The 16,193-nt window shown below is 48.5% G+C and overlaps 1 protein-coding gene across 3 annotated transcripts in view; it reads right to left on the bottom strand.

Moving 5' to 3' along the window:
- LOC137532046 (Fc receptor-like protein 5) overlaps positions 1-16,193 on the bottom strand; it is a 238,957-nt gene that overhangs the window by 10,166 nt on the left and 212,598 nt on the right. The gene's annotated exons all lie outside the window — the stretch shown is intronic.

Raw genomic sequence — 16,193 nt, 5'->3', positions numbered from 1 at the left:
TCGCATGCAAATCCCAAAATGTGAGGACTTCTTGAAAATAAAAGGAGATCTCAGGAACCCTATACTATTACAATACGATTTTGCTCAATTGGTGGTGAGAACCACCAACATGGGGGCACCTCAAGGGTGTGTACTGTCCCCGCTTCTGTTCTCCTTTGAACACAAATAACTGCACCTCCTCCTCGGACTCTGTCAAGGTCATTAAATTTGCTGATGACACTACAATCATTGGCCTTATCGGCAGCAACGGAGAACAAGACTACCGCAGTGAGATAAAGAGAATCTGCAATTGGTGCAGGAACAACAACCTTGTCCTAAATGCAACAAAGACGGTCGAGCTGATCACTGACTTCAGGAAAAACCCTCCCACTCGCCCACCAGTCCACATAGGTGAGACCGAAGTCTCCAGGGTTTCATCGGTCTGGTTCCTTGGCACAACCTTGTCGTCTGACCTAAAATGGAAGCTGAACACCATCAAAATTCAGAAGAAGGCACAGCAGAGGCTATTTTTCCTGCGCCAACTCAAAAAATTTGGCATGCCTCAGGAGCTGCTCACCAGCTTCTACACCGCCACCACTGAATCCATACTTTGCTCCTCAGTCATCGTCTGGTATGCCAGTGCATCAGCTAGTGAGTGACAGACATAAACTGCAAAGAGTCATTGGTGAGGCGGAAAGGACCATTGGTTCGCCCCTGCCACCGCTTGACTCCTTCACAAGGCAAGGATGAAGAAGAGGACCACCTGGATCTCCCGCGACTCCTCCCACCCTGGCAGCCGCTTCTTTGAGCCCCTCCCATTTGGCCGGCACTTCCGCACCATCCCATCCAAGACCACCGGGCGCAGGAACTCCTGACTTTCCACCTCCTAGTCTGCAACCAGCATGTCTGCTTCTGGTGCGGCTATTCCACTTTTCCTCTGCATCCCTACTCACACTGCCTTTCTTCAGCAGTACTCTCCGCCTTCTCTTCTGCACTTTCCGCCTCTCTTTGCAACTCTGACACTAACACCACTCCGAATGTTATCGTACTGTTTATGCTGCTAGCCTGTCTAACCGTAGTTATAAATGTACTGTATTGTTAAGTGCTGTCAGTATATGTAAATGTAGCCGTGTGTGTAACATGTACAACTGTTGCTGTTGTACTTTGCCTAAGCCATGTGTACCACAAGCAATTCCGAGTACGGCTCCACCGTACTTGGCGAATAAATCCTTCTTGTATCTTGTACAGTGCCTAGCACACAAATAACTATGCTGTGCTCCTTTTTTTCTTTCTCTGCCTGAAAGAGTTAAATATCAGGTATGTAAGTGGCTGACTCAGACAGAAAGTGACTACAGTGTGACCCTACCCTATACCGCTGTCGTCACACGCCGGCCACCTCGCGTCATCACGACGGCCGGTGTGACAGTACGGCGCATGCGTGATTAAACCACGCATGCGCCGTACTGTCATGCCGGCTGCCATGATGACGCGAGGGGGCCGGTGTTTGACGACAGCGGTGACGTATAAGGAAGCAGGAGCCCGACACTCGGGCCCAGTGTCGCCGGGCAGCCGCTGGCCAGCCATTTCTGGACAGGCCTTGGGAGAGGATGCATGGCAGCAGGAGGGGTTTAACTCACCCTTGCTGCTGCCTCCGTGCGCTGCCCTCCATGTTAGGTATCAGCTCTCCAGCTACATCTTTCTTCTGGCTAAAGGAGAAATTAGCTGGAGAATGCACAGAAGTAGTGACAAGAGTGAGTTAACACCCCCACCCATGTGCAACAGTTTAAATTTGAGTTCTGTCCTGAGGCTTTCGGAATACCTGTACCTGCGAGTCAGTTGGTCAGGGGCGGCTGGTGAAAGTCGGCCTTGGGCGGCAAAAAGTACAAATCCGACCCTGGCCCCAGGTGAGTAAAAATCATTTTTTATTTTTGACTTAAGTATCCCTTTAAAGAGTTAAATATCAGGTATGTAAGTGGCTGACTCAGTTCTGACTCAGACAGGAAGTAACTACAGTGTGACCCTCACTGATAAGAAATTCCAACTATAATACACCTTCCTTGCAGAAAATAGCTTCTGAGAGCAGGAAAGAGATAAAAAGCCTCAATAGTACATAGATTTTAGCTCTGGCATACTTCAATGAATGTGTCATTGAGCAAAAACAATAAAACAGTTAAAACTTAAAAAGTAGATTTAAACCTAAAATAAAACTGGAATATCTTAAAAAGTCATTTTTAGGAGAAGGAGGATAGATACAAATGTTTATTTCATTTGTTTATTTTTGCCTCAGGTGTCCTTTAACCACTTCCCAACTGAGGGGTTTACCCCTTGACCACCAGAGCAATTTTCACTTTTCAGTGCTCCTTCCATTCATTCGTCTATAACTTTATTATTACTTATCGCAATGAAATGAACTATATCTTGTTCTTTTCGCCATAAATTAGGCTTTCTTTAGGTGGGACATTATGCCAAGAATTATTTTATTCTAAATGTGTTTTAATAGGAAAATAGGAAAAAATGTGGGGAAAAATTATTTTTCAGTTTTCGGCCTTTATAGTTTTCAAAAAATGCATGCTACTGTAATTAAAACCCATGAAATTTATTTGCCCATTTGTCTCGGTTATAAAACCGTTTAAATTATGTCCCTATCACAATGTTTGGCGCCAATATTTTATTTGGAAATAAAGGTGCATTTTTTTCAGTTTTGCATCCATCCCTAATTACAAGCCCATAGTTTATAAAGTAATAGTGTTATACACTCTTGACATAAATATTTAAAAAGTTCAGTCCCTAAGGTAACTATTTATGTATTTCTTTTTTTTAATTACAAAAAAAAAAAATTGGGAAATGTGGGAGGTAAGGAGTTAATTTTTTGGGTAAAACTAATGTAATTGTATGTGAAAAATCCTTTAGGGTGTAGTTTTACTATTTGGCCACAAGATGGCAACAGTAACGCTCGCAGGAAGTACTAGGAGGCTGTGAGTGTTTTTTTTTTTTCACAATGATCGCGCTGCTTATCGGATAAGCAGCGGATCATTGCGGGGCTTAGATCAACGAACGGGAATGGATTTTCCCATTCATTGATCTCCAGGCGAGCGGCCGGCGGCGTGTTTACTAGCGGGAGTGCGCGCTAGTGCGAGCGAGAGCATGGGCAGTGGCGGGAGCGCGGAAAGTACGCATTTCTCCGTCCCTGGGGGTTAAAGGATGGAAAAAGGGACGGAGAAATGCATACGGGCGGGGGTAAAGTGGTTAATGTAAATGTTTAAGAAAGTTATGGCAGTTGTCTGAGCTTTGAGCCTGCAAAAAAGTATTTAGGTATTTATAAGAGCAACTGAATAGTAAATTAGGAAAAAAGGTTTTGCTTGGAACAATTACACAGCCAGGGGTGTCACAGCTGGAACAAGCATGCAGCCAGTCACAGAGGGAACAAGCATGCAACCAGTGGAGTCATGCCTGGAACAAGCATGCAGCTAGTGGAGCAACGCCAGGAACAAGCATGCAGCCAGTGGAGTCACACCAGGAACAAGCATGCAGCCAGTGGAGCAACGCCAGGAACAAGCATGCAGCCAGTGGAGTCACACCAGGAACGAGGATGTAGCCAGTGGATTCACGCCTGGAACAAGCATGCACCCAGTGGAGTCATACCTGGAACAAGCATGCACCCAGTGGAGTCATAGAACTTCCTCTCTACTGTAAGAGATAAACAAAAGCATAGTGATCTTTAAAGAAAAACATTTCTTTGTTACAGCTGATACAAATCCTGCACTAAATCTGCAGTCTGTCTACTTCCTGCTTTCATGGAAGCAGATGTAGGGTTAACATCCTGTGTTTACAAATGAGCTGCTCTGCTAAGGCAGCCGAGATTCCTGTGCTGAGACAGCTGAGAGATCAAATTACACAGGTGATTAATCACAGATGAGGGGGGATTAGTGCATTTCTCTCTGTTTTCCTTCTGTCCTGTGCAAGAGTTCAGGTGGGTAGAGAGAGAGAGAGAGACATAGGGTAAGCAGATAGACAGGTACAGAAAGTGTCACAGTGTTAAAGAGAGAAGGAGTATTGGCAAGAGAAACATGACAGAGCATTGTACATTACCTACTCTCCCTATGTCATGTGTCTGGCAGGCTCTGTCTCTGTGCACTCTGCTGGGCAGGCTTATGGCAGCTATGACCTTCTGGGTGTCTGTGAGGCAGGCTGGAGGCTGTCACTGGCAGACTCGGGCTGCAGCTCCTCTGCTGTCTGGGCTCTCCCTCACTTGTCATGGCTGGCTGGCTGCTTATCATTCACTCCCGTCTCTCTCCAGCGCTTGTATTTCCCGCCGGTGCCACAATGTGTGTGAAGATGCAGAGACGTCAGGTCAGTGCGAGTACGCCTGACATTTCTCTCAGCATCAGGGAGCTGGAGGGGGAGGAGGAAAAGGGGGGGCGGCCAAAACCTCTTTGAGCCACGGGCTCTTTTTCAGTTATGCGGCTAAGCCTGGGCACTGGGCAGCAAGCGGAGTTCTAGGAGCCTAGGAGGGAGAGACAGGATTGCGGCCATGTCCCCTAGCCCGCCCAGCGGTAAATTTCGCGCTGCTTGCTGCACGCTGCCTGGGAGTCACCATGGCAACTGGACGCTAAGCAGCTCTCCCTGCCTAGCGTCCAGTTACCATGGTGACTCCCAGGCAGCGGAGGAGAGTAGCGAGATTCACTGCCGGATTGGGGAGGCTAACAACCCCTAACCTCCCCCCCCCCCCCCGCCAACCACCTACCACTCTTGGGACTTGTCCCTGCCTCCTCCATGCAGGAGATTAAAAAAAAACAAAGAAAAAAAAAACACGCAGTGCAGTCAAGTAGCCACCGCGCCCTTCAAAGACCCGCTAGGGGCCGGTGCCCACGAGTGCCTCTTAATAGATACGGCCCTGACAGCATGCAGCACTTTGTTTAAACGTGCTGCGTTACTATGTAACGCAATGTGTGCACTGTGAACAGCACATTGATTTTACAGTGCTGTGAGTTAGGCTGCATTACTGGCTGCTGTAATGTGGGACGTTACCACTGTAAAACCAGCCTTAGGGTATGTCTCTACCAGCTTTGCACATCTAGAGACTGAAATCCTTGCCCATTCTTCTTTGCAAAACAGCTCCAGCTCAGTCAGATTAGATGGACAGTGTTACGCTTGGTGGTATATTCTCCACAGTCAGCACGACATGCATAACCTGACGTGAAGAAGGTACACACACTAGCACAAGGAACCAGGATATCCCCAGTTTAGTGGAGGAGAGGACTGACTCCAGCAGATGTGGCGCACAGAGCAAGCGTAGATCCGAACAGCCACAAACAATCCTTTCACTATAGTGGCTCAGCGCAAGGTAGCGCTGATCGCATAAACCAGAGCTCAGAAGATCAGGACAGGTAACAGAATGAACGCTTGCTAAACTAGTCACTGCTTAAGTGACAGCAAGCGTCCATAGCAAGACAGACTGGAATGAGGCAGCCAATGCGATTGCAGCGGTGGCGTGCCTCACAAGAACAGGACAGAATAGTCGGGAAATAGAGTCAACGAAGGCAGGCGTAATACACACAAATATACAATAGGTATGCTTTCCTAGCGTATTACAATTACAGCTATCAATGAACTACAAACGGCTAACTGACATATGTATATATCGGCGATAAACCGATATATGACATAAGCAAGGAACATTAACTAAGAACTGGAGCAGGACTAGGAAGGATTCGCCACTTCTACGCAGAAGCGAGCGCAATCCACGCAAGGCAACAGGAACAAGACTGACTAGCTAAGCATGGGTGACTGATCACGATACGCGCAACCTACCAAAACGTGCTGGAAGCTGACTGACTGAACACAGGATATAAACAGTTCATGTACGTATATATCAGCAACACTGATGTATTAACGTAACACGAATACAAGGAAAATAACAAACGTGCTTGTATGCATATATATCGGCAATAAACCAATATATGATGCAAGACCAGCAAAGTAACATTAGAACTAGAAACACGATCTGGGGCCAAAGCAGCAAGACAGGCTATGCTGAAGCTATGATAGCCCGAGGAGCCCTGCAGGAAGCAGTCCTTTATACTGAGGTCATCCAATGGGAGCAGACATGCAGATTCCCACACAGGTGAATGGTAATTAATCACAGGCTGACAGCAGGAAAGGGCAGACAATGATATGCAGCCTGCAAGAAAGGGATTGCAGCTCCATTGCAACAGACAATGGGCTCTATTCATAAAACATTTGTGGCGAACAAACTCCTGGAGGGAAAATACCGCAGCGGGATTTTAGACTTCTGGGTGGTAATTCATAAAAATCTTGCCAGCTGCGATGCAAGTGCGGAGATCTCCCGCTGAAGGCTGGCGGTAAGCTGTCGGAAGGCATGCGGAAACACTTCAGCCGGCAGAGTCCCTCCGTGCACTGCTGTCTCTGGGAGGTCTGTCCCATTCACTTGTATATAATCCGCAAAATCAGAGGAAGCGGTATTTCCCGTCCACATACCGCTTCCTCTAAATTTTATGAATGGCCATTTTGTTACTTTTTTCTAGATAAATCTAGAAAAACACTGGAGAAGGCGGAAATTTCTCGCTCTGCTGGGGGATTGTAGATTTTCATGCAGGAACAGCTTTTATGAATGCCCACTTTGCTAAATGGACGGGAAAATCCGCTGTTTTGAGCGGAAAACTTGCGGTAACCTTTTATGAATAGAGCCCAATGTTTATTTTCACAAAAGCATCTCAAACTGTCATTAACTTCATAGCGACTGCAGATGGAATCAACGCTCAGTGTAACGCAAAACTATGAGAGCAAATGCACGCAAAGAAATCAAAAACTGCTTGTCTTCAGTAAAACTGCAGCCAGCAGTACATGCTGCAGAAGAGATCATAACAGACAGCGTTTGTGAACAGCAGTTTTCAGATCTTGCCACAGATTCTCGATTGGATTTAGATCTAGACTTTGACTGGGCCATTCTAACACATAGATATGTTTTGTTTTAAATCATTCCATTGTTGCCCTGGCTTTATGTTTAGGGTCATTGTCCTGCTGGAAGGTGAACCTCCGCCCCAGTCTCAAGTCTTTTGCAGACTCCAAGAGGTTTTCTTCCAAGTTTGCCCTGTATTTGGCTCCATCCATCTTCCCATCAACTCTGACCAGCTTCCCTGTCCCTGCTGAAGAGATGCACCCCCCGAGCATGATGCTGCCACCACCATATTTGACAGTGGGGATGGTATGTTCAGAGTGATGTGCAGTGTTAGTTTTCCGCCACACATAGCGTTTTGCATTTTGGCCAAAAAGTTCCATTTTGGTCTCATCTGACCAGAGCACATTCTTCCTCATGTTTGCTGTGTCCCCCACATGGCTTGTGGCAAACTGCAAACGGGACTTCTTATGCTTTCTGTTAACAATGGCTTTCTTTTTGCCACTCTTCCATAAAGGCCAACTTTGTGCAGTGCACGACTAACAGTTGTCCTATGGACAGAGTCTCCCACCTGAGCTGTAGATCTCTGCAGCTCGTCCAGAGTCACCATGGGCCTCTTGACTGCATTTCTGATCAGCACTTTCCTTGTTTGGCCTGTGAGTTTAGGTGGATGGTCTTGTCTTGGTAGGTGTACAGTTGTGCCATACGCCTTCCATTTCTGAATGATCGCATGAACAGTGCTCCGTGATATGTTCAAGGCTTTGGAAATCTTTTTGTAGCCTAAGCCTGCTTTAAATTTCTCAATAACTTTATCCCTGACCTGTCTGGTGTGCTCTTTGGACTTTATGGTGTTGTTGCTCCCAATATTCTCTTAGACAACCTTTGAGGCCGTCACAGAGCAGCTGTATTTGTACTGACATTAGATTACACACAGGTGCACTCTATTTAGTCATTAGCACTCACCAGGCAATGTCTATGGGCAACTGACTGCACTCAGACCAAAGGGGGCTGAATAATTACGCACGCCCCACTTTGCAGCTTTTTGTAAAAAATGTTTGGAATCATGTATGATTTTCGTTCAATGTAAAGTATAATCACTGGTGTAATCGCTCATCAAAACTTGCACGGAGCGATTTTGGTAGCGTTCTAGGTTAATGTACACTGTAACAAAATAAAAAATAATTGAAAGGACCAATCAGACTTTAAAACGCTAATCGCTACGCAAGCGCTGGCAAATTGATTACACTTTCTAAAATCGCTCCCTAAAACGCTCATGAAATCGCTTACAAACTGCTCATACGATAAGCTAGCGATTGCGATTAGCAATAGTGTTTGTAGTGGGTTCCAGGCCTCAAGGTTGAGACACGTACTCTATTAGATAAAAGCGGCGTATGCTACGACGCGGGTCGGCTAGTATAATAAAATATCTTGGAGAGTGATCAACTAATTAGGGCACTTTTCTACTGGGCACATTTCGTTTGAAAATTTTTATTTTTCAGGGTTGAACCATGGCTAAGGGGGAACCAACTGGATCCCAATTCCTTCTCAGGTGGTTGGCGTGTTCCCGGACTTTTCTCTTGAGGGTGTAAGAGGGGTACCCATAATGACCACCTATCCCCCTCATCATTTTCCAAACCGCCATCCCCTATACCTCTTTCACTCCAATCCCCCAACCCACCCAAAAAGAGCCTACCTTGCCGTGGTGGGCCGGCTTACAATCCTATTGGCCAAAATGTGTTTTACTTTCAGCCAATTGGAGTAACCAAAGTACTCTGCCAAAAAAAGAACATAATAAAACATCTGAAGGGGAGAACATCTAATTAGGGCCCTTTTCCACTAAGCACATTTTGATCCATAAATCGTATTGTGCCCGTTTTGCCAATAGCAACAGCCTGGCGATGAATATGTAAAATGCCTTGCTGGGTTTTAGAGCCAGGAAAAGGTCCTCCAGCACCCACGGCTGAGACACCAAAGTGCGCTCCCCCATCTCTCCTATCCCAGCTCTCCCACACTGATTGCTATTAGCATAAGAGGTGCCCTATGCACCCAACCCCCACCAACACCTTAAAGAGAACCAGAGATGTTGGGTGAAAAGATTTTATACATACATGGGGCTTCCTCAAGCCCCATAAGCCTGGATCGCTCCCATGCCGCCGTCCTCCGCTGCCTCTACCCGCCGGTGCCGGGTCCCGTAGTTTTGGCCAGTCGACGTAAGCACGCTGCCAATTTACCGCATCACAGGGGCTCCCTTTGAATCCTTACGCGTGCGGCTCCATACTACGCAGCCGCATGTGTAAGGATATGGAGGGAGCCCCCAAATGCGGAAAATTGGTCGTGCCCGCCGGCAGTGACGGGACCCGGTACCGGAGATAGAGGAAGCGGAGGATAGCGGCGTGGGAGCGATCCAGGCTTATGGGGCTGGAGGAAGCCCCAGGTATGTATAAAAGCTTTTCCTATTTTTTTATTTTCCTTCCTCTTTGGTTCCCTTTAATCTCCAGTTATCTGGTTTGCAGTCACTGCTATGTTCCCCTTTTTCCTATGCTTCAAACACAATAGGGAAATGATAGCTGAGTGAGATGTGCACCTCCTCCTACACTGCGCCCTGAGGCTGGAGCCTCTCTCGCCTCTGCCTCGGCCCCACCCCTCCTACACTGCGCCCTGAGGCTGGAGCCTCTCTCGCCTCTGCCTCAGCCCCGCCCCCTCCTACACTGCGCCCTGAGGCTGGAGCCTCTCTCGCCTCTGCCTCAGCCCCGCCCCCTCCTACACTGCGCCCTGAGGCTGGAGCCTCTCTCGCCTCTGCCTCAGCCCCGCCCCCTCCTACACTGCACCCTGAGGCTGGAGCCTCTCTCGCCTCTGCCTCGGCCCTGGCGAGCGGAACTGAGGTGCTCATTAAAATGAAAGTAGGTTGCTGCGGCGGACCAGAGAATGGGTTTGTCCCGGCGCAGGCACAGGGCGGCTGCAGGGGGCTGGTAGAAGCCCCAGGGAAGTTACTCTCTTTTTTTCATGCAGTTAAGGTTCTCTTTAATTCACCCCTCCGCTGTGCACTGCATTCGAGGCCCTCTCTTGCCACATATACAGGGCTCTCTGGCTACCTATATGGGAGACTCCAAAACAGGAAATTTGGGCGCTGCCGTTCAGATATTTAAATAGGCACCTATGTTGGCGCCCTAAAAAATTTTTTTTCAGTGACTCAGAGCCGGGACAAGGTCCTCCAGCACCCAAGGCTGAGACACAAAATCCACCCCCCTATCCTTCCCACCCCAGCTGTCACACACTGATTGCTATTAGACTAAGAGGTCCCCAACCCCTCCAACACGCTAATCACATTATCTGGCTTGCAGTCACTGCCATGTATCCCCTTTTCTTATTTATGTTTGCTTCAAACACAATAGGGGAATGATAGGTAAGTGAGTTGTGCGCCCCCTCCTACACTGCGCCCTGAGGCTGGAGCCTCTCTTGCCTCTGCCGGGCCCTGCAGTGACTGGTGGGGGAGGGGCATAAGGTCAAAGGAAACCTGTAATATTAAAACAAAAAGACAATAAAAAGTTTCATTTACCTGGGGCTTCAGCCAACCCCCTGTCCCCGGGAACATCCTGCATAAGAGCAGTATGCGAAAACCTTGTACTGCGCCTGCGCAGGACGCTCCAGGTGAGGGAAACGCGAACAAGGACGTGAGCTGCCAGGGCTGCGCAGAGGTCCTGGACTTGCGATAACAAAACAGCCACAGCAAGAGATCGGAGGATCGTACAGAGATGGCGCAGGCACAGGAAGGCTGCAGGGGGGCGGCAGAAGTCCCAGGTAAGTAAAACTTTTTTTTTTTATATTACAGTTTTCCTTTAAGGGTAGCTGGGGACATGCCTATAATTAAGCCACTGGGAGACTTGGGTGCAGGGTAAAACTGAAGAGCAGCTCACCCTGCTCCTGCAAAAGTTCTGGCGGCGATATTTACTATTCCTCTACCAGGTCACAGTGGATAATGGGCAAAGCTGTAATTCAACGGCCAAATTACGCTGTTTTTAAAGGGCAAATGAAGCGAGAGGGATATGGAATATGCCAGATGTATTTCCTTAAAAACAATTCCAGTTGCCTGGCTGTCCTGCTGATTCTCTGCCTCTAATACCTTCAGCCATAGCCCCTGAACAAGCATGCAGCAGATCAGGTGTTTCTGACATTTTGTCAGATCTGACAAGTTTAGCTGCATGCTGGTTTCTGGTGTTATTCAGACACTACAGCAGCCAAATAGGTCAGCAGTGCTGTCAGGCAACTGGTATTGTTTAATATGGCAGCCTCCATATCCCTCTCACTTCAGTTGTCCCTCAAAGTGATTTGGGCGCCTTTTGATGCCACCCAAATTACTGTCTAAGCGCAGCCATAGCTGCAATTCCTATTTGGTGCCAGCTGCGCGGCCTGCGCCCAAACCTCCAGTGACGTTTTTACAGCGCTCCTAGCTGGGGGAGGGATGTGGGTGGGTATAGTTGGCCAAGTGGGGTGGGTGGTTGAGGTTAGCCGTGGGACAGGGAAGTGAAGGGTAGGCATTGCCAGTGGGAGTGTTCAGTGTAAGAATAGGGTTATGTTTAGCTTTAATAAAATATTGGTGTGTATTACTGACATTTTATTATCGTCATTTACACTGCAATCACTGAGTACATAACTGCATGATGCAGGTACAGCAGTATATACAGCGCAGCACACGCTCCCTCACCCTTCCCTGTTGCATACAATGCCTCACCTGCATCCACTAGCATGGCGCAGCAATGGCAGAGGGGCGTGGTCACGTGTCACTGCAGGTGCAGCAATAGCAGAGGGGCGTGGTCACGTGTCACTGCAGGTGCCATCCTCAGCGGTGCGCGAGCTGCCCACCTGCACGCTGCTATGACGTCACCTCCATCCACTAGCATAGCACAATAGCAGAGGGGCGTGGTCACGTGTCACTGCAGGTGCCATCCTCAGCTGTACTCAAGCTGGCCACCTGCACACGCGCTTCACATGCTGCTATGACGTCACCTCCATCCACTAGCATGGCACAGCAATGGCAGAGGGGCGTGGTCACGTGTCACTGCAGGTGCAGCAATAGCAGAGGGGTGTGGTCACGTGTCACTGCAGGTGCCATCCTCAGCGGTGCGCGAGCTGCCCACCTGCACGCTGCTATGACGTCACCTCCATCCACTAGCATGGCACAATAGCAGAGGGGCGTGGTCACGTGTCACTGCAGGTGCCATCCTCAGCGGTGCGCGAGCTGCCCGCCTGCGTCACAATAGCTGTTATGACGTCACCCCAGCACTCATCGTCCTCAGACGGAGCGGCGGTAGCATCGGAGGCAGACGTGCGGCCTCTCTCTCTCTGCATCTCGGTAAGAGCTCTCAGCCACGACATTCTCCGGCAGAAGCTCCAGGAAGGAACAAGCAGCTATATTATCTCGGAGCTCCCCCTAGCGGCCGGTAGCAGGAATTACACAATGAGGTAGGATGGAGGCGATAGAATCAGATTTCTAATAACAGAAATGGGTTTATGGCACCCATCCTGGGCTGATCGATTACTTACAAAAAAAAAAAAAACTGCCTGGAATTCCTTTTGGTAGCAAATATACATGGTCAGGGTCTTTATCCTGAGGGGGACTTTACCCTGAGCAGCGGTCAATAGTAGAATATCGGTAATATATTACAGACATGTTACTATCTGCTTCTCTGGGTGCACCAGCAGCATTGGGGAGGGGCGGGGCAGTGACATATTGAAGGGCGGGTCAGTGTTTCAGTGCCAAGCTGTGGCTAACAAGGTGACAGCTTCTGCTGTATTGCTGGGAGATCAGGGCGGAGCTGCCCAGTCTGACAGCACTAAGGAGGGGAGGAGCAGCCACATTCTAAGGGGCGGGCCTGAGTACTCTAGACTAGAGATGGGAAGTTCGGATCTTTTCAATCATCCAGATGATTCAAATCGGATCATTGCAAAGATCCGGATCTTTGATCCGCATCTCGGATCATTTTACTAGGGTAGCATTGGGGTGTGTGAAATGACTAGCAGGACAGAACTTTCCCTGCGGTGGACAGAGAAGGGGCAGTGTTGCCAACCGCCTGTAAACTTACGGGCAGCCCGTAATTTTTTATACAAATTACGCTGCCCGTAAATTCCGTAAGGAATTCAGCAGCGTCCGTAAAAGGGTGGCCTATTGGCCACCCGCTCTGTTGCAGGAGGACAGCAGCGCAGTGGAGGGAGAGCTGTGGGCAGCGGTGGAGAAGGGGGGCAATCTCCCCCCCCTTCTCCCACCTTCGTGCTCTCCCTCCCTCGCTGACTGTCCCCCTCCTGATCTGTCTGGCAGTGGCGTTTGGCAGCGGGCGGGACTTACCTTCCGTCTCGCTCCTGCGCCGGAAGTTCTGCTGCTCTGGTCTGGACCAGACCAGAGTAGCGGCAGATCATCCCGCGCCGGCGACGAGAGAAGACGCAGGTAAGTTCCGCTCGCTGCCGCCTGCCACTGCCAGCCACTCGTCTACAGGGCACATATACCTCTGGCTACATCTACTGGGGACATATACATCTGGCTACATCTACTGGGCACATATATACCTCTGGCTACATCTACTGGGCACATATACATCTGGCTACATCTACTGGGCACATATATACCTCTGGCTACATCTACTGGGCACATATACATCTGGCTACATCTACTGGGCACATATACCTCTGGCTACATCTACTGGGCACATATATACCTCTGGCTACATCTACTGGGCACATATACATCTGGCTACATCTACTGGGCACATATATACCTCTGGCTACATCTACTGGGCACATATATACCTCTGGCTACATCTACTGGGCACATATAACCCTGGCTACATCTACTGGGCACATATACCTCTGGCTACATCTACTGGGCACATATACCTCTGGCTACATCTACTGGGCACATATAATCCTGGCTACATCTACTGGGCACATATACCTCTGGCTACATCTACTGGGCACATATACATCTGGCTACATCTACTGGGCACATATAACCCTGGCTACATCTACTGGGCACATATACATCTGGCTACATCTACTGGGCACATATACATCTGGCTACATCTACTGGGCACATATACATTCTGGCTACATCTACTGGGCACATATAACCCTGGCTTCATCTACTGGGCACATATACATCTAGCTACATCTACTGGGCACATATACCTCTGGCTACATCTACTGGGCACATATACCTCTGGCTACATCTACTGGGCACATATAACCCTGGCTACATCTACTGGGCACATATACATCTGGCTACATCTACTGGGCACATATAACCCTGGCTACATCTACTGGGCACATATACATCTGGCTACATCTACTGGGCACATATACATCTGGCTACCTCTACTGGGCACATATAACCCTGGCTACATCTACTGGGCACATATACCTCTGGCTACATCTACTGGGCACATATACATCTGGCTACATCTACTGGGCACATATACATCTGGCTACATCTACTGGGCACATATAACCCTGGCTACATCTACTGGGCACATATACATCTGGCTACATCTACTGGGCACATATACATCTGGCTACCTCTACTGGGCACATATAACCCTGGCTACATCTACTGGGCACATATACCTCTGGCTACATCTACTGGGCACATATACATCTGGCTACATCTACTGGGCACATATACATCTGGCTACATCTACTGGGCACATATAACCCTGGCTACATCTACTGGGCACATATACATCTGGCTACATCTACTGGGCACATATAACCCTGGCTACATCTACTGGGCACATATACCTCTGGCTACATCTACTGGGCACATATACATCTGGCTACATCTACTGGGCACATATAACCCTGGCTACATCTACTGGGCACATATACATCTGGCTACATCTACTGGGCACATATACATCTGGCTACATCTACTGGGCACATATAACCCTGGCTACATCTACTGGGCACATATACATCTGGCTACATCTACTGGGCACATATAACCCTGGCTACATCTACTGGGCACATATACCTCTGGCTACATCTACTGGGCACATATACATCTGGCTACATCTACTGGGCACATATAACCCTGGCTACATCTACTGGGCACATATACATCTGGCTACCTCTACTGGGCACATATAACCCTGGCTACATCTACTGGGCACATATACCTCTGGCTACATCTACTGGGCACATATACATCTGGCTACATCTACTGGGCACATATACATCTGGCTACATCTACTGGGCACATATAACCCTGGCTACATCTACTGGGCACATATACATCTGGCTACATCTACTGGGCACATATACATCTGGCTACCTCTACTGGGCACATATAACCCTGGCTACATCTACTGGGCACATATACCTCTGGCTACATCTACTGGGCACATATACATCTGGCTACATCTACTGGGCACATATACATCTGGCTACATCTACTGGGCACATATAACCCTGGCTACATCTACTGGGCACATATACATCTGGCTACATCTACTGGGCACATATAACCCTGGCTACATCTACAGGGCACATATACCTCTGGCTACATCTACTGGGCACATATACATCTGGCTACATCTACTGGGCACATATACATTCTGGCGACATCTACTGGGCACATATACATTCTGGCTACATCTACTGGGCACATATACATCTGGCTACATCTACTGGGCACATATACATCTGGCTACATCTACTGGGCACATATAACCCTGGCTACATCTACTGGGCACATATACATCTGGCTACATCTACTGGGCACATATAACCCTGGCTACATCTACTGGGCACATATACATCTGGCTACATCTACTGGGCACATATACATCTGGCTACCTCTACTGGGCACATATACATCTGGCTACATCTACTGGGCACATATACATCTGGCTACATCTACTGGGCACATATACCTCTGGCTACATCTACTGGGCACATATAATCCTGGCTACATCTACTGGGCACATATACATCTGGCTACATCTACTGGGCACATATACATCTGGCTACATCTACTGGGCACATATAACCCTGGCTACATCTACTGGGCACATATACATCTGGCTACATCTACTGGGCACATATAACCCTGGCTACATCTACTGGGCACATATACATCTGGCTACATCTACTGGGCACATATAACCCTGGCTACATCTACTGGGCACATATACATCTGGCTACATCTACTGGGCACATATAACCCTGGCTACATCTACTGGGCACATATATACCTCTGGCTACATCTACTGGGCACATATAACCCTGGCTACATCTACTGGGCACATATACA

The sequence above is a fragment of the Hyperolius riggenbachi genome, chromosome 9 (genome assembly GCF_040937935.1).
Source record: "Hyperolius riggenbachi isolate aHypRig1 chromosome 9, aHypRig1.pri, whole genome shotgun sequence".
In the NCBI taxonomy this organism is placed as follows: domain Eukaryota; kingdom Metazoa; phylum Chordata; class Amphibia; order Anura; family Hyperoliidae; genus Hyperolius; species Hyperolius riggenbachi.
The sequence above is the reverse complement of the archived record's forward strand: the minus strand, read 5'-3'. Positions and strand labels throughout refer to the sequence as shown.